The sequence below is a fragment of the Myodes glareolus genome, chromosome 4 (genome assembly GCF_982192425.1).
Source record: "Myodes glareolus chromosome 4, mMyoGla1.1, whole genome shotgun sequence".
NCBI lineage: Eukaryota > Metazoa > Chordata > Mammalia > Rodentia > Cricetidae > Myodes > Myodes glareolus.
This window is the reverse complement of record NC_142029.1, coordinates 89,670,291-89,689,721: the sequence shown is the minus strand read 5'-3', so window position 1 is coordinate 89,689,721 and position 19,431 is coordinate 89,670,291. Positions and strand designations below refer to the sequence as shown.

At 40.2% G+C, this 19,431-nt stretch overlaps 1 pseudogene; it reads left to right on the top strand.

Annotated features, from left to right (window-relative positions):
- The first annotated feature begins 17,682 nt into the window (after positions 1 to 17,682).
- LOC148122380 (prostate and testis expressed protein 14-like) lies at positions 17,683 to 19,091 on the top strand (annotated as a pseudogene).
- The last annotated feature ends 340 nt before the right edge of the window (positions 19,092 to 19,431 follow it).

Sequence of the window (19,431 nt, the reverse complement as noted above, 5' to 3'; positions counted from 1 at the left end):
GCTATTCTCTACAACATAGCCAACCTATCCAAGACCAAACTCCTAACAAAAACTGACTTTCCCTCACCTAGAAACCATCAACTGCCAATAGTGCCTCACCTAGGGTTGGGGGCTTGCAAGATCCTCCTCTGTCCATGCTGGAATTCTGACTGGCTTGCTCTTATGGGAGGTCTTATGCAGGAACCCACACCTGCCATGGGTTCATGAGAGCACTGGTCTTGTCTGGTCCAGAAGAAAGTGTATCACAATGGTCCTCTATCTCTGGCTCCCCTCCACATCAATTTTGCAATTTTCTTTGAGTCTCTCTCTCTCTCTCTCTCTGTGTGTGTGTGTGTGTGTGTGTATGTGTGTGTGTGTGTGTGTGCGTGCTATAGATGTTCTGTTTAAGGCTGAGTGATACACTTATTCTTTGCACTCTGATCAGTTGTTAATCTATTTTTTTCTCCCTAACCTTCTGCTGACACCCAGATTGCTGCCTCTTGCCTTCACATGAATGAGTATTTTCAACATTTTCTGTGTCTCAGGTGGATCTGCCATGTATCTGTGGAATAAGATGTGGAGGAAGCAGGATATGTGTAGGAACAGCTTGTGTTTGAGTATTGTTATAACGTGTAGATATGGCAGCCTATGGAAAGGAGGCTGAGATGAGACGACTGTTCAGAGCTGCTTTAGTGGGAGCATTACAGCATCATGGTCTGAAGTGGAAGAGTAGACCCTCCGGTCTCAGGAAGACCATTAGGAGAGAGAGCTATCATGAATATCGTGGAAAGTCTGGGTCTTTCGTTTCAGGATAACATGGCCCTGAACTAAAAGACACAGTCTCCTCCAGTCCCAGAATATTAGGACAGATATACCATCATACCATAGGCATCATGAAGGAGTCTGAAGGAGAAGAGAGAGTGTTATGAAAGGCAGCATCATACCAGACAGCGCAACGGGCCTGAAGGGAGAGACTCCTTTTCAACACAGGGAATAAATGTGGGCTTTTTGCTTTTACAGTATTTTTAATGTTACTTTTACTTTTTAAGATTATAATATAAGTACGTCATTCTTCTTTTCCCTTTCCTCCCTCCAATACCGCCTCCTATACTTATCAATGCTCTTTTTCAAATTCATTATCCCCTTTTTATTAATGGTGTCACAAATGTATATTCATATACATATTTATACACACATATAAATATATGTATGTATATATTTATAAATACATATAAACAATATACTTAATCTTTATAATAATACTGAATGTATATTTTCAAGGTTGGCCATTTGGTAGTGGATAACCAATTGATGTTCCCCTCCCTTGGGAAGACAATTTTTCTCACTCTAAGCATTTCTTAGTTGCTGTGGTTCTTTGTGTAGGACTGAGAACACTTGGGCTTTCCCCATATGCATTAACATATCTAATGTCCTTGTTCAGCTCATATTGGGGCAGTTATGTTCATGAGACTTTATGGGTATAGATTCCTAGAAGACATAATCTCACAGAAAACTCCTTTTTCTCTCTGTTATACAATCTTTCCACTTCATCTTTAACTAGGATTCCCAAGTCTTAAACACAGCATTTGTACTGTAGCTGTATCAGATGGAACTCAACTCCACAAGTTGGCATTTTGATTGGTTGTAGTCTCCTGGAATTGTCTTTATCTGTTGCAAAGATAAGTTTCCTTGATATATGAGGACTACACTTATCTGTGAATATAAGGACAAATATTAGTTAGGGATTGTGAAGTTCTCATAAAATGGTGGTGGATTGAAGTTTCTCCTCTCAGATCCATGAATTCACTACCCCTGGGTAGTTGGCTGGGTTTCCAGTAGCACGTGTGCTTTTCCTCTTGCTGAGTGTGTCTTAAGCACAATGTGAAGCTATTGATTTTTCAGTATGTTTTCCACTACTGCACCTTTAACTATTTTGCCATGCTGGTCACTGTAGTCACTTAAAGGTATCATAGCTGGGTAGGACTGTTTGGTGCCTTCCTCCATTGGGAATATCCCAAAACAATAGAATTCAATTTATCAAGAGAACTAATTGGATCTTTCCTCACACTGTACTGTGTGTGTGTGTGTGTGTGTGTGTGTGTGTGTGTGTGATTGTGTGTGTGTGTATATGTATCTGTGTGTACGGAAGGTGGAAGTATATAGCAATACTCAATAATGTTTAGGAAATTCTGGGATAATCTTGACCAACAACTCCAAAGGCTTCTCCTGTGTGTTGTTGGAGATTTTGCTAGGTGATCTCTGACTTTGCTAACATTCTCAGCCCAGATGGGAAATTTCATTTAAAGTATGTATGTGTATTATATACAAACTTGTGTGCATTGTAGGTACTTTTAGGTAGGAAGCAGTATGAATGCGTATGACATTTTAAGACACCCTTACTATTGTTTACTCTCCTTCTTCTGCATTTTCTCCACGTACCTTTTTAATTAGAGCCCTCAGTTTTCACAGTTTCCCCCATAGGAAACATATTTCCAATATTCCCTTCTGTATTGCTGCTCAAGCCCAACACAGAAATGGTCCCATTTTACTTGTTCCTGTAGTTACTCCAGAATATGTACACACATCTGAAGATTTTGAGCTGAGCTTGCAATGATGAGAAAGAACATACGACAGTTGTCTTTCTTGGTCTGTTCCTATTTGTCACTCAACATGATCATTTCAAGTTTCATCTACTTAAATGAAAATTTCACAATTTTATTTTTCTTCGTATCTGAAAGTATACCATAGTATATGTTTACCACATTTTCCTTATCTATTTGTCAATTAGAGAATATTTAGGTTGTTTCCATTTCCTACTATTGTGGATAGAGCAGCAATAGACATGAATAATCAAATATCTGTTGAGTAGGATGTTCAGTCCCTTGGGCATATACCAAGGAGTGGCATAGCTGGATCACATAGCAGTTTTGTTTTTAGATTTTTGAGGATTCTTCACACAGATTTCCAAAGTTGCTTGATCAGTTTGTCATCACCCCGTGCCCACAAGTGAATGGACGTTTTCCTTCCCTCCCATTCATGCCAGCATTTTGTTGACTGGTTATTAATCTATGCCATCCTGGGTAGGATGAGCTGAAACCTTGAAATGATTTTGATTTTCATTTCTCTACTGTTAGAGACAATAAGTAGTTTGGGGCATTTATTAGCCATTATATTCTTCCTTTCCTTCTTTTTGAATTTCATTTCATTGTTTTGAGTTCTGAATGTATAAATGAATAGTTGGCAAAGATTCTCTCCCTTTCTGTTGGCTTTCTATTCATCAGGGCAATTGTTTCATTAACTGTACAGAAGGTTTTCAGTTGACTAATTCCTACTTGTCAATTGTTCTTAATTCTTGGACAAATGGGGTCCTATTCAGAAATTCATTTCCTATACCTTTGTCATGTAGGATAGGGTACTAACATTATTTTCTTCTGGCTGGGTTTAATGTTTAGGTCTTAAGTATGTTTCGAGTCAGTTTCTGTGCAAAGTCTTAATTTCATTCTTCTGTGTAGACACTTTTTGAAGATTTGATATTTCTTCAGCAGATGATGTTGGCATCTTTATCAAATATTAAGTGGTTGCAGCTACATATACGCATGTTTGGGTCTTCAATTTTTCCTCATTGGTTTAACTGTCTTTTCTGTCTGTATTTTTGCCAGTACTAAGTTGATTACATATCCTGACACACTGTTGAATTTGTTTATCATTTGTAGAAGTTTTCTGGTAGAATATTTGGGATCTCTATTGTATAATATCACATCATCTGCAAATATGGATAGATCCTGGCTTGGTCTTTTATACTGTTTCTACTTTTGCCATGAGATAAGGGACTGTGGATTTCTCTTGTTAGTTCTGTGTCTGGTATGGACAGCACATGGCCGGAGCAGTAGAGAGGATGTGCAGAAGAGCTGGAATTAGAGGTAGGAATGGTTTAGGTGGGATGAAGTCAGGTAGACAGAGGAGACTGGGCTGTTTGTGTAGGGTGTGTGTTCTAGCCAAAGTCTGGAGTGTAGGAGTGGATTTGGCCCTGTGAGGAGGTTTTAAGTGACATGGGAGGGGCCTTATTGTTAGGTTTGCAGGATGAGCACTGACAGAATCCTTGAAGTTGGCAAGGTATAGTCTGGGTTGGCCAGACTAGGCCAGGGTCCTGGATATGGGACCTGGGCTAGATCTAGTGGTTGGAAAGGGTGCCTGGACAAGAGAATCAGGCAGACTCACTGGACTAGACTGGAGATGGAGGTACAGGTTCTGGCTGGATGGAGAGGTTGGATGTGTTTCAGGGCTAGTTCATGGTGTGTGTGTGTGTGTGTGTGTGTGTGTGTGTGTGTGTGTATACAAGTGTGCATGCATTAGGCATGTTGGCAAGGATATAGTTTATAGGCTGTAAGTCCTCAGTCATTGATAAAAGAATTGTACTCCCTGCTGCTATTTTAACATCCATTCCTTGTGGGACTGAAGAGATGTCCCAATGGGTAAGAATGCTTCCTGTTCTCCCAGATGAACAGAATTTGGTCTCCAGTACCTACAATGGGTGGTTTACAACCACTAGGGGAGCTAACATCCTTATCATGTTTCCACAAGCACCCGTTTGTGTGTGTGTGTGTGTGTGTGTGTGTGCGTGCGCGCACACACAGAATAAACCTTTTAAAAAATTTCTGTCTCTATTAAGAAGGTTTCATTATTACCATTATCACTTGTTCCATGAATGATTGTGGCCCAAGAAAACTTCATTACTGCAATACTTTCTTTTTGAGTGTGGGGGTGTGGTGATGTTCCCATCACTGTGAAACAGGTTTGCTGAGCATTATTCCTTTGTGTTAAAATTAAAAAGACAATCCTGAATATTTCCAAAAATATTTATGATAAATATTTGAAATAAGCTGTTACAAATTCCTGGAAAATTCTGAGCAATGAAAATGCCTAGACAGAATGGCTGGATATCTTCAGTGAGTATTGGAAAAGTGAATACATATATCAGAGAAAAACAAACTAATTTTGTAAAAGTTAAAAGTGTGTTTCACATATCTTTCTCCACCCCTGACTACATTCACTTTCACCTTATTTTTAAATAGCAAATAATGGCCTCCAGAAGTCTGTATCATAGGAAAGATCCGGTATTGCTCATCTTTGAATCTGCATTTGTTTTTGTTTTTTTTTTTACTAAATCACATGTAATAAACGATAAACACAAAAAATCACATGTAAATAATAATAAATACAAAGCTTTTAAACTCTTCATAAGTGAATTTTGTCTTAATAAATAAGACATGTTTAGTGGGGGGACAGTTATAAATAAGAAGTTGTTTTGGATCTGGGCAGTAGCGGGCAGGCTGCAGCTGCAAGAGAGAGGAAGAGAATCTGAGAGGTACCTGTTAGAGCAGACTTGCTTTTCCACTCTGTTGGCCTAGAAACAGAAGGATAAGAAGGGATAAGAAGGCTGAGACCCATGTTAGGAAGACAGAGAAAGGTTGCCAGATGGTTTGTGATCTAAGAGGTACTACACACCGTTTTGAAAGTCAGTCTATCCCTAAGAGGTGTGAGTCCCCATACCTTAAGATTTAGAAGGTGGTGTAGAGGAGCACAGGGGTTCTGAGAGTCCTTGGCACCCTCAGGTCATACCTTCTCAGATGTCTTTACCTCAAACCCAACATGGCCACCATATTATCTCCATTACACATGTAGAATCAGGAATTAAAATATCCCGATCCCTGTTGACCTTGGTTATCAAATGGCTCTTGCAATGTACACCCTGACCCTTGTTCCTGTTCTCAGAACACAGGAGTTAGAGCCTGCTGAATTTTTTCCTACCATGGCCATTTTAAGGCTGCACAAGGCATTTCTCCCAGAACTCCCAGCTATTTTATGGAACAATAAGGTCTCCAATTTTCTCTCTCTTTTATGAGTGTATATGATGTGTCTTTAGGCATCACAGCACCTGTGGAGTTGCTGTGGAGTTGCACATGACAACTTTGTGGAGTTGGTTCTCTCCTTCCATGTTTCCATGAGTCCTAGAGATTGAACTCAGGACCTCAGGCTTGTGTGGAAGCACCTTTACCTTCTGAGTTATCTGTCTGATTTCTAGTGCCTGGGGTATTGGTAATTGTATTTCCTTAGTTCTGATGGAGAAGAGTGAAAGCCAGGATGGATGGAGAGTACTAGAAAGGAATCCTTAAGAATGAAACTACTCATGCAGATGCAAGGAAGAAAGAATAGACACAGAAAACAAAAGGAAATATAAATATTATAAATGTGTGTATGTGTGTGTGTAACAACAATTAAAGTAAAAGAGGCCATGAATTTGAGAGAGAAAAGGTTGGGGTGTATGAGAGGAAAATTATGTAATTATTTTATAATTTTAAGAAATAAAGCATTAAAAATTAATTAATTAATGTGTATGTCTCCATTGTAGTCTTTTCCTGGATACCTTCTCCTATCAGTGCTTAAGAAGGCATGAGAGGGGATTGAGTTTGCTTCTGGCCCGCGGCAGGGGCCCTGCAAGGAGGAGCTCGGGCTTTCCCCGATCCCATAGACTTCCCAAGTCACCCTGCAGTGCTGGCTCCAACCTGCTAAGCTCTGCCGCCTGCCATCCCAGCTTTCATCCAGGTACAAATTCCTATATTTCTCCCTTCCCCCTGGGGCCATAAAATTTTCCCAGCTCAACTGCCTTGTGCACTGGGCCTGCGCTGTAGGTGTATCCCGAAAAGAGGGAGTGCCTGTGCTTCAATAGCCTGCTTGAGGAAAGGTGGGCATTCTGTCAGTTAAGTCCCTGCCCAACAAGGGAACCTGACCCGGTACCAGAAGTTCCAATAGAGAGCATTTGAAGGAAGAGATGGGCAGACACCATGGCAAGAACTCGTCCAACAATCTGAAAAACAACATGAAAACACCAAATCCCAAGGACCCTACAATAGAAGGACTTGAAGACCTTAACCCAGAAGAAGTGGAAAAAAGTGCCATTATAAAAGCAATAGAGTCCCTTAAACAGGATATGAATAACTCCCTTAAAGAATTGGATGAGAAATATAACAAAAAGTTTGAAGAAATGAGTATAGAAATGGATGAGAAATATAACAAAAAGTTTGAAGAAATAAGTAAATCCATGAATGATACCCTGAGAAACCAAGAAAAAACAATCAAACAGGTAAAGGAAACAGTTCAAGAATTGAAAACTGAAATGGAGGCAACGAAGAAAACACAAACCGAGAACCGGCTGGATATGGAAAATCTAGGTAAACGAACAGAGACTACAGAATCAAGCATAACAAATAGAATAAAAGAGATAGAAGAACGAATCTCAGATTCTGAAGATACCATAGAGAAAATAAATGCTCTGGTCAAAGAAAATGGCAAATCCAACAAATTCTCATCACAAAACATTCAGGAAATCTGGGACACAATAAAAAAACCAAATCTAGTCTTGGTTCAACTTTGGTATATGGTACTTATCTAAAAAAATGTCCATTTCTTTTACATTTTCCAACTTTGTGGCATATAAACTTTCGTAGTAAGATCTAATGATTCTCTGAATTTCCTCCGTGTCTGTGATTATGTCCCCCTTTTCATTTCTGATCCTATTAATTTGCAAGTTCTCTCTCTGCCGTTTGATTAGTTTGGATAGGGGTTTGTCAATCTTGTTAATTTTCTCCAAGAACCAGCTTTTTGCTTCATTGATTCTTTGAATTGTTTTCTGTGTTTCTATTTTGTTGATTTCAGCCCTCAATTTAATTATTTCCAGTCTTCTACTCCTCCTTGGTAAATCAGCTTCTTTTTTTTCTAGAGCTTTCAAGTGTGTTGTTAAGTCTCCAATGTGTGCTTTCTCTGTTTTCTTTAGGTGGGCACTTAGTGCTATGAACTTTCCTCTTAGCACTGCTTTCATTGTGTCCAATAGGTTTGAATACGTTGTGTCTTTGTTTTCATTATATTCAAGGAAGACTTTAATTTCTTTCTTTATTTCTTCCTTGACCCAGGGGTGATTTAGTAGTTGACTGTTCAACTTCCATGAGTTTGTTGGCTTCCTGGGGGTACCATTGTTGTTGAATTCTAATTTTAATCCATGGTGATCTGACAAGACACAGGTGGTCACTAATATTTTTTTGTATCTGTGGAAGTTTGCTTTGTTACCAAGTATGTGGTCAATTTTCGAGAAGGTTCCATGGGCTGCAGAGAAGAAGGTATACTCTTTCCTATTTGGGTGGAGTGTTCTATAGATGTCTGTTAAGTCCGTTTGATTCAGTACCTCCAGTAAATCTCTTATTTCTCTGTTAGGTTTCTGTCTGATTGACCTGTCCATTGGTGAGAGAGGAGTGTTGAAGTCTCCTACTATTAGTGTGTGTGGTTTGATGACTGCCTTGAGTTCTAGAAGAGTTTCTTTTACATATGTGGGTGCCTTTATATTAGGGGCATAGATATTCAAGATTGAGACTTCTTCCTGATGAATTGTTCCTGTTATGAGTATGAAATGTCCATCTCCATCTCTTCTGATTGATTTTAGTTTGAAGTCGATTTTGTTAGATATTAGAATGGCCACACCTGCTTGTTTCTTAGGTCCATTTGCTTGGAAAACCTTTTCCCAACCCTTTACTCTGAGTAGGTGTCTGTCTTTGTGGTTGAGGTGTGTTTCTTGTAGACAGCAGAATGTTGGATCCTGTTTTCGTATCCAATCTCTAAGTCTGTGCCTCTTTATAGGTGAGTTGAGACCACTGATATTAAGTGATATTAATGACCAGTGATCGATGACTCCGGTCATTTTTTTGGGTAGTAGCGTGTATGTGTTTTCCTTCTTTGAGTTGTGCTTGTGAAGGGTCGCTAGATGTCTGAGTTAATGTAGGCAGTGTTGGGAATGTTGGATTTCTTGGGTTGTGATTTTCCTTCTAGTATTCTCTGTAAGGCTGGATTAGTAGCTACGTATTGTTTAAATTTGTTTTTATCCTGGAATATTTTGTTTTCTCCGTTGATAGTGAACAATAGCTAGAACCTGGAAACAACCTAGGTGCCCCTCAATAGAAGAATGGTTAAAAAAGGTGTGGAACATATACACATTAGAGTTTTACTCAGCGGTAAAAAATAATGACATCTTGAATTTTGCATGCAAATGGATGGACATAGAAAACGCTTTACTGAGTGAGGTAAGCCAGACCCAAAAAGAGGAACACGGTATGTATTCACTCATAAGTGGATTCTAACCATAATTTAAGGTCTTTGAGCCTATTATTCGTGATCCTAGAGAAGCTAAATAAGAAGATGAACCTGATGAAGATTATTTAGCTATCCGCCAGGAGGTAGGAAATAGTCAAGAGTCCCAGGTAACCTTGGGTGCATGGGGGGTGGGGGGTGGGAGGGTTGTTGGAAGGGGAGAGGGTTAGAGAGAAGGGAGTAGGGGAGGAATGGAGAAAGCTCGGTTGACCGAGATGGGGGGAAGGGAGGAAGGATGAATGTGGGATCAGGGAAGAATATATTTCAACTAAGGGAGTCATTTTAGAGTTTACAGGAAACTTGATTATATATGGGATCCCAGGTCCAAGGAGAGATCCCCAGATTGTTCTCTGGACAGAGGAGGGGGTGCCTGAACCAGCCTTGGCCCGTGACCATACTGATGAATATTTTGCTTATCTCCATAGATCCTTCATCTGGCGTTGGATGGCGATACAGATGGAGGCCTGCGTTGGAGCACCGAACTGAGCCCCCCAAGATCCAAATGAGGAGCAGAAGGAGGAAGAAAATGACGAAGGACTGCGAGGGATACTATCACCCACTGATACAAGGGGTCGGATCTAATGAGAGTTTACCAAGGCCAGATGGACCGTGACTGAACGAGCATGTGATCCAACCAGATTCTCTGAATGTGGCCGGATTTTCTGAATGTGGCTGGCCTGCAGTCTTTCTGAGAAGCCATTGACAATGACACTGGGACTGGTTTCTTCTGTATATACTGGATTTTTGGGATCCAGTCTGTTTGGATGCTCACCTTCCTGGACTTGGAGGGAGGGGTGGAGGAACTTGGACTTCCCACAGGGCAGGAGACCCTGACTGCCCTTGGGGACAAAGAGGGAGGAGGAGAGGGAGGGGGGGGAGTGGGAGGGCGTTGGGAGGAGGGGCGTAAATGGAAACTTTTTATAATTTAATAAAATTACTTTCAAAAAAAAACAAATCTAAGAGTAATAGGGATTGAAGACGGAGAAGAACTGCAGATCAAAGGCCCAGAAAATATAATCAACAAAATTATAGAAGAAAACTTTCCCAATCTAAAGAACGATGTTCCTATGAAGGTTCAAGAAGCATACAGAACACCGAATAGACTGGATCAAAAAAAAAAAAAAACCCCTCGTCACATAATAATCAAAACACAAAACATTCAAATTAAAGAAAGAGTATTAAGAGCTGCAAAGGAAAAAGGTCAAGTGACTTATAAAGGTAAACCTATCAGGGTTACACCAGACTTCTCTATGGAAACCATGAAAGCCAGAAGATCCTACATAGAGGTACTGCAGAATCTAAGAGACCATGGATGCAAACCCAGACTACTATACCCAGCCAAGCTATCATTCACTATCAATGGAGAAAACAAAATATTCCAGGATAAAAATAAATTTAAACAATTTGTAGCCACAAATCCAGCCTTACAGAAAGTAATAGAAGGAAAATCGCAACCCAAGGAATCCAACATTGCCATCACTGCCTAAAATAAGCCAGACATTTAGCGACCCTTCACAACCACAACTCAAAGAAGAGAAACACACAAACTCTACAACACACACACACACACACAAATAATAACCGGAATCAACAACCGCTGGTCATTAATATCACTTAATATTAATGGACTCAATTCACCTATAAAAAGGCACAGACTAAGAGATTGGATACGAAAACAGGATCCAACATTCTGCTGTTTACAAGAAACATACCTCAACCACAAAGATAGACATCTACTCAGAGTAAAGGGTTGGGAAAAGCTTTTCCAAGCAAACGGACCTAAGAAACAAGTGGGCGTGGCCATTCTAATATCTAACAAAACTGACTTCAAACTAAAATCAATCAGAAGAGATGGAGATGGACATTTTATACTCATAACAGGAACAATTAGTCAGGAGGAAGTCTCAATCCTGAATATCTATGCCCCTAATATAAAAGCACCCACTTATGTAAAAGAAAAACTTTTAGAACTCAAGGCAGTCATCAAACCACACACACTAATAGTAGGAGACTTCAACACACCTCTCTCACCAATGGACAGGTCAATCAAACAGAAACTCAGCAGAGAAATAAGAGAATTACTAGAGGTAATGAATCAAACGGACTTAACAGATATCTATAGATCATTCCACCCAAAAGGGAAAGAATATACCTTCTTCTCTGCAGCTCATGGAACCTTCTCAAAAATTGACCACATACTCGGTAACAAAGCAAACTTCCATAGATACAAAAAAATATTAGTAACCACCTGTGTCTTGTCGGATCACCATGGAATAAAGTTACAATTCAATAACAATTCTAACACCAGAAAGCCTACAAACGTGTGGAAGTTGAACAGTCAACTACTGAATCATCCCTGGGTCAAGGAAGAAATAAAGAAAGAAGTTAAAGTCTTCCTTGAATTTAATGAAAATAAAGACACAACATACTATAATCTATGGGACACAATGAAAGCAGTGCTAAGAGGAAATTTCATAGCACTAAGTTCCCAATTAAAGAAAACGGAGAAAGCACACATTGGAGACTTAACAGCACACCTCAAAGCTCTAGAAAAAAAGAACCAGACTCTCCCAGGAGGAGTAAAAGATTGGAAATAATGAAACTGAGGGCTGAAATCAACAAAATAGAAACACAGAAAACAATCCAAAAAAATCAACGAAACAAAAAGTTGGTTCTTGGAGAAAATCAACAAGATTGACAAACCCCTAGCCAAACTAATCAAACGGCAGAGAGAGAACACTCAAATTAAAAAGATCAGAAATGAAAAGGGGGACATAACAACAGACATAGAGGAAATTCAGAGAATCATTAGATCTTAATACGAAAGTTTATATGCCACAAAGTTGGAAAATGAATGAGAAATGTATTGATTTTTAGATAAATACCATTTACCAAAGTTAAATCCAGACCAGGTATACAATCTAAATAGACCTGTTAGTCGCGAAGAATTAGAAGCAGTTATCAAAAACCTCCTGACCAAAAAAAGCACAGGGCCAGATGGTTTCAATGCAGAATTCTACCAGAACTTTCAAGAAGAGCTGATACCTATACTCCTTAAGGTATTTCACAATATAGAAACAGAAGAGTCATTGCCAAACTCTTTTTGTGAAGCTACAGTTACCCTAATACCAAAACCACTTAAAGACACAACCAAGAAAGAGAATTACAGGCCAATCTCACTCATGAACATCGACGTAAAAATTCTCAACAAAATCCTGGCAAACCGAATTCAAGAACACATTAGAAAAATTATCCATTATGATCAAGTAGGCTTCATTCCAGAGATGCAGGGCTGGTTCAACATACACAAATCCATCAATGTAATCCATCATATAAATAAACTGAAAGAAAAAAAACATATGATCATCTCATTAGATGCTGAAAAAGCATTTGACAAAATTCAACATCCCTTTATGATAAAGGTGTTGGAGAGGTTGGGGATACAAGGATCATACCTAAATATAATAAAAGTTATTTACAGCAAGCTGACAGCTAACATCAAACTGAACGGAGAAAACTCAAAGATATTCTATTGAAATCAGGAACAAGATAAGGCTGTCCACTCTCCCCATACCTGTTCAATATAGTGCTAGAAGTTCTAGCAATAGCAATATGACAACATAAAGGGATCAAGGGGATTCGAATTGGAAAGGAAGAAGTTAAACTCTCGTTATTTGCAGACGATATGATAGTATACATGAGCGATCCCAAAAACTCTACAAAAGAACTCTTACAGCTGATAAACACCTTTAGTAATGTGGCAGGATACAAGATCAACTCCAAAAAATCAGTTGCCCTCCTATACACAAAGGATAAAGAAGCAGGGAGGGAAATCAGAGAAACTTCACCTTTCACGATAGCCACAAATAGCATAAAATATCTTGGGATAACTCTGACCAAGGAAGTGAAAGACCTATTTGACAAGAACTTTAAGTCTTTGAAGAAAGAAATTGAGGAGGATACCAGAAAATGGAAAGATCTCCCTTGATTGGGAGGATCAACATAGTAAAAATGGCAATTCTACCAAGAGCAATCTATAGATTCAATGCAATCCCCATCAAAATCCCATCAAACTTCTTCACAGACCTTGAGAGAATAATAATTAATTTTATATCGAAAAACAAAAAAAATCCCAGGATAGCCAAAACAATCTCATATAATAACGGAACATCTGGAGGTATAACCATCCCTGACTTCAAACTCTATTACACAGCTACAGTATTGAAAACTGTTTGGTACTGGGAAAAGAACAGAGAAGTCGACTTATGGAATCGAATAGAAGACCCAGATATTAACCCACAAACCTATGAACACTTGATTTTCGACAAGGGGGCTAAAGGTATGCAATGGAAGAAGGAAAGCATCTTTAACAAATGGTGCTGACATAACTGGATGTCAAACTGTAGAAGAATGAAAGTAGATCCATATCTATCACCATGCACAAAACTCAAGTCCAAATGGATTAAAGACCACAACATTAATCTGACCACTTTGAACCAGATAGAAGAGAAAGTGGGAAGTAGTCTACAAGACATAGGCACAGGAGATCACTTCTTAGGTAGAACCCCAGTAGCACAGACAATAAGAGAATCAATGAATAAATGGGACCTCCTGAAACTGAGAAGCTTCTGTAAAGCAAAGGACACTGTCAGTAAGACAAAAAGGCTACCTTCTGACTGGGAGAAGATCTTCACCAACCCCTCATCAGATAAAGGCGTGATCTCCAAAATATACAAAGAACTCAAGAAACTAGACAATAAAACTCTAATTAAACCAATTACAAAATGGGGTGCTGATCTGAACAGAGAATTCTCAGCAGAAGAACTCCGAATGGACAAAGACACTTAAGGTCATGCTCAACATACTTAGCAATTAGGGAAATGCAAATCAAAACAACTATGGGATACCATTTTACACCGGTCAGATTAACTAAAGTCAAAAACACCAATGATAGCCTATGTTGGAGAGGATGTGGAGAGAGGGGAACTCTCATCCATTGTTGTTGGGAATGCAAACTTGTGCAGCCACTGTGGAAATCAGTGTTGCGGTTTCTCAGGAAATTGGGAGTCAACCTCCCTCAAGACCCAGCAATTCCACTCTTGGGAATATACCCAAGAGATGCCCTATCATACCACAAAAGCATTTGTTCAACTATGTTCATAGCAGCACTATTTGTTATAGCTAGAACCTGGAAACAACCTAGGTGCCCCTCAATAGAAGAATGGTTAAAAAAGGTGTGGAACATATATACAATAGAGTTTTACTCAGCGGTAAAAAACAATGACATCTTGAATTTTGCATGCAAATGGATGGACATAGAAAACGCTTTACTGAGTGAGGTAAGCCAGACCCAAAAAGAGGAATATGGTATGTATTCACTCATAAGTGGTTTCTAGCCCTAATTAAAGGTCTTTGAGCCTATTATTCGAGATCCTAGAGAAGGTAAATGAGAAGGTGAACCTGAAGAAAATCATGTACTTATCTTCCTGGAGATTGGAAATAGACAAGAGTCCCAGGTAACTTCGGGTGCATGGGAGTGTGGGTGGGAGTGTTGTTGGAAGGGGAGAGGGTTAGAGAGAAGGAAGTAGGGAAGGAATGGGGAAAACTCGGGGGACTGAGATGGGGGAAGGAAGGAAGGATTGATATGGAATCAGGGAAGAATATATCTCAACTAAGGGAGTCATTTTAGGGTTTACAAGATACTTGATTATAAATGGGATCCCAGGTCCAAGGAGGGATCCCCAGATTGTTCTCTGGACAAAGGAGAGTGTGCCTGAACCGGCCTTGGTCTATAACCATACTGATGAAGATTTTGCTGATCACCATAGAACCTTCATCTGGCGATGGATGGAGATAGAGACAGAGACCCACATTGGAGACTGGACTTAACTCCCTAGGTCCAAACGAGTAACAGAAGGAAAGAGAACATGAGCAAAGAAGGCAAGACCAGAGGGAACCTTCATCCAACGATGGATGGCGATACAGACAGAGACCCACATTGGAGCACCGGACTGAGCCCCCCATGGTCCAAATGAGGAGCAGAAGGACAAAGGACCTGAAAAAAGAAATCAGGACTGCGAGGGGTGCGATCACCCACTGATACAAGGGGACTGATCTAATGAGAGTTCACCAAGGCCAGTTGGACTGGGACTGAACGAGCACGTGATCCAACCAGATTCTCTGAAAATGGCCGGATTTTCTGAATGTGGCTGGCCCGGAGTCTATCTGAAAAGCCATTGACAATGACACTGGGACTTTTTTCCTCTGCATATACTGGATTTTTGGGATCCAGTCTGTTTGGATACTCACCTTCCTGGACCTGGATGGAAGGGGGAGGAACTTGAACTTCCCACAGGGCAGGAAACCCTGACTGCTCTTAGGGATTTAGAGGGAGGAGGAGGGGGAGTGGGGGGAGTGGGAGGGTGTTGGGAGGAGGGGCAGAAATGGAAACTTTTATAATTTAATAAACTTTGAATTTAAATATAAAAAAAAGAAAATTCTGAAAAAAATTCTTAGTTCCATCAACTGTAGAAGGTGTCAAGATAGTGACTGATTATACGGTAGGGCAAGATATATTTTGGGGAAATACTTGATGCTATAGACAGGCAGCAGGATAGCAAGAACTCTGAAGAAAGTTCAGGCATACATGACCGAGTCGAGGACATTTTTATAAGTTTCAGAAGCAGCTGGAGGTTCTGTGCCAAGTTGGTGATGAGCAATAGACAGTATCACTGTAGTCAGGCTGTCTCTGATGTTGTGGGAGGAAGGAATGAGTCTGTCAGTCTGGGGTCCACATGCAGTATCACCTATGAGGGTTCAGAGAGACAGAGCTACAGATTTGATTTGAGCAACAGCTGATGTTGGATCTAGCACACTGGGGCTTCTAGTTATCTTAGTCTGAAGACCTCAAGTAATGTGATCCAGTGGGCCCAGTGCTTCAGCCATCCCAGTGGGATCTGTGACCATCTCTCTGGCCACACCTTTGCACAAGGGAAACATCCAGAAAAAGATTCTGGTTCCCAATCTTGGGAAATACTACCCTATAATTAAGGAATTTAGTCTAGTTCCTTTCATAATACACTTCAGAAGTGGAAAAGTATGGAATCCTTTGTATCGATATATATAGGGAAAGAAGAAAACCACAAACTCTCATTTTGAGTTTGTTCTGGAAGGGAATCTAGAAACTTAAGTATCCCAGGAAGCTTGCTGACATTGCTTTTTCAGAGGAGGGAGTGCATTTAAGGTGTCTGTGTGTAGCAAAATAGATCTGTCCTTAAGCCAATATGATGTCTACTATTGTAATGGAAACAATGTGACAAGGTTCCATGGTAATTCTTTACCAGACACAAATTTATAGAAACTGAAGGAAAAGATATACAGTGTGGGATGACCAGGTTATTGGAGAAAGAATGAATGAAAGAGAAAATGAGAGAATTGGTCTCTTGGTCTCATATCAATTGCCTGTCATGTAGTATGGTATTTGACTAGAAAATAAATTAGTTAGTATCTCACTTATTTTATAGATGCTACATTTTATAACATTACATGTTCTTTCCTGAGTCTGCTTATTTGGGGAGAGGCGTCTGTGGGCATTTGTAAATAGATTCCACATTTTCAGAGAATAAATTATGAGTCACTTAATCGGACTCCAAGCAGTCAGATTGTGAGCCTAGTTGTTGGTAGTCATTTTCCCTTTTACTTTTGACTTTTTTGTCTCTATGTTTTACCCCTGTAAAACTGGTGATGGGACAAAGGTCTCATTTTTTTGATAGTGAATTCCAGCTGAGAAGGTACATCTGAGGGCTCATGTTGGCACAGATCTGCCATGGTGTCACGGGGCTGTAAACCTAAAATCCATGACCTGCATTTTGCAAAGGAAGAAGTGTATCATGGGGTGTGGAAAGTCAGAAGATGCTGGAAGCAGAAGATGAAGACATACCAAATAATGAAAAACAAGAATAAAAGACTATGGGAGCTAAGAGAACTCACACTAATTTGAAAAAGCTTCCTAGGGATGGAGTCACCCAGGAGGTCTATATTAGTCAGGGTTCTCTATTGGAACAGAACTTAGAGAATGAGGACTTATTAAAGTGGCTTTCAGGATGTGGCCCAACTAGCCCAACAATGTCTGTCTTGATGTGACTTGTCCTTTTGTATTTTGGATAATGATTACAGCTGTTTCACTCAATGGCTTAGCAGAGTAAATCCAGACAGGAAATCTGAACAGAAACAGAGAGAGTAGTTGGAGTCGAGGGATAAGCCACGTAGCCACCAAAGGAGAAAGATGCCAGAACATTATCAGTAAGCCACAACCTCGTGGCAATATGTAGATTAATAGAAATGGGTTAATTTAAGATGCAAGAGTTGAGTAAGAATACACATAACTCGTTGGCCAAACAGTGTTGTAACTAATATAGTTTCTGTGTGATTATTTGTGTCTTGGTGACCTGAAAACAAAAGTGCAGTCTCAGGTTGCAATGTCTACTAACAGAAGGTTAGGATTCCACTGACATGGGAAAGCACTTCCTGCTACTCCTGCTGGGCCTCTCCCTAGTGGTGGGCTTCCTGCAAGGTGAGATCCTGACAGATGGAAGGGGCCATTGCTGGTGGACAGAGATACTGTGGAAGGGCATTGGGTTTGGGAGGTCAGGAATAAGATATAAGACCTGCGTCCTTTTATACATGGACCCCACAGCGTTCATCTGCATTTTCTTTCCTCTCCATCCTTCCCTTCCTTCTGCTGTACACAGTATGGGCTTCTCCTCTTTTTCCTCCTCTTTATTGTGCCTCTACTCCTGGTGTCCTTTCTCTTGGTTGTTTAGTTCACCTCTTTGTTCTTAGCAAACATTCTCATTTCCTCCAATTACCTGTGTATAGGCCTAAATTGTATTGGAAATGATGTAAGGAGGGTTTATGACAGGATGAAGATAAGAAAGTGATGGGAGCGCTTGTCTGCTCATAGGAGGTAGACTCAAGCTCCCTACACCAGAGCTTTGATCTTCCTCCTCACAACCCAATCCATTTACAATATTTGAAGTGAGAAACTTCGCTCTTCTGAAATCCTTTCTAGGGTCTATGGTCATGGGCTACCCTTTAGAGGCCAGTTCCTCCTACATCCAGCTATTTCCTTTAACTGTTTCTTTTTCCTTAATGCTAGCAATAGTCTTAGCTCCTTGCCTGATGCTTGATGGGGTGCTCTGAATGAACCTCTTATATTTGGTTTTGTCTCTTCAGCTCTGACATGCTTGCAGTATGACATGCTAAACTCTGATGGAGAGTGTGAGAAAGGAGAAAGCATGTGTGAGGCTAAAGAAGACCAGGAATATGGCATACTGGTAGTGTCTAAAGGTATGTCAATACTCGGAGGTCTTGGGTGACCTTGTTTGCTGCTCAGGCATGAATCAGCACTCTTTACACTCCTGAGGACAGAGCAGAGACTGTGGAAGGCTGTGTTTCTGTGTAATTTCAGGAGAAGGCTTCTTTCTTTACATTTGGTACTGGTTGTCGACCTTTCTTTGCCAGACGAAGATACTTTTTTGATCAGGGTCTCTGCATGGCCTTTATAGCGTTCTGGAAAACATATTCACGGGTGTGAGGATTTTAACTGAAAAATACCAGTAAGTAATTTGAGAATGGGAGGCATGTTTGCAAGGCAGATTACAGGTTGATAGATGATAACTATAATCACCTCAGTGTGGCTGGCATACTTTTCACTGGGGAGCCTAATTTTCTTCATTTCCGAGACTCTGATTTTACAGATCGTTAGGGCTAATCATTGTTATTTTTCTTGTACAGGTAATGAGATCCTCTTTGGGTAGCAGGATTGTTCTTCTCATTGCTTAAATAAGACTTTCACCCATCATGGCCTCAGACTGGACTTTACATGTTGCAACGACCAATCTTTGTGTAATGAGTTTTAGAGGCTGGGCCTTTCCTTGCCCAGTTCAGCTGCAGGTGAGTCCTTATTCCTTCCCTGTGCTCTCAAGGCTCATGACCCTGACCCATCTATTCCCTGCACTGCCCAAGCCCTGACACCTGTCTGGATCGGCATCAGCTCTTGATGTGTCGATAGTTCAGTTGGGAATAGAGCAATGTTCTCTGCTCCCCATCTCTCAACTGCTTCTGCCTTTCAGATTCTCTTTTCCTTCCTTTTCTTCGTCCATCCTTCCATCACTAATGGTTATTTGCCAAACTTTCCCTATTCACATCACCTTTACTTTTATCAACAGTGCTTTAATATTAGTGAATATCACAGAGCTC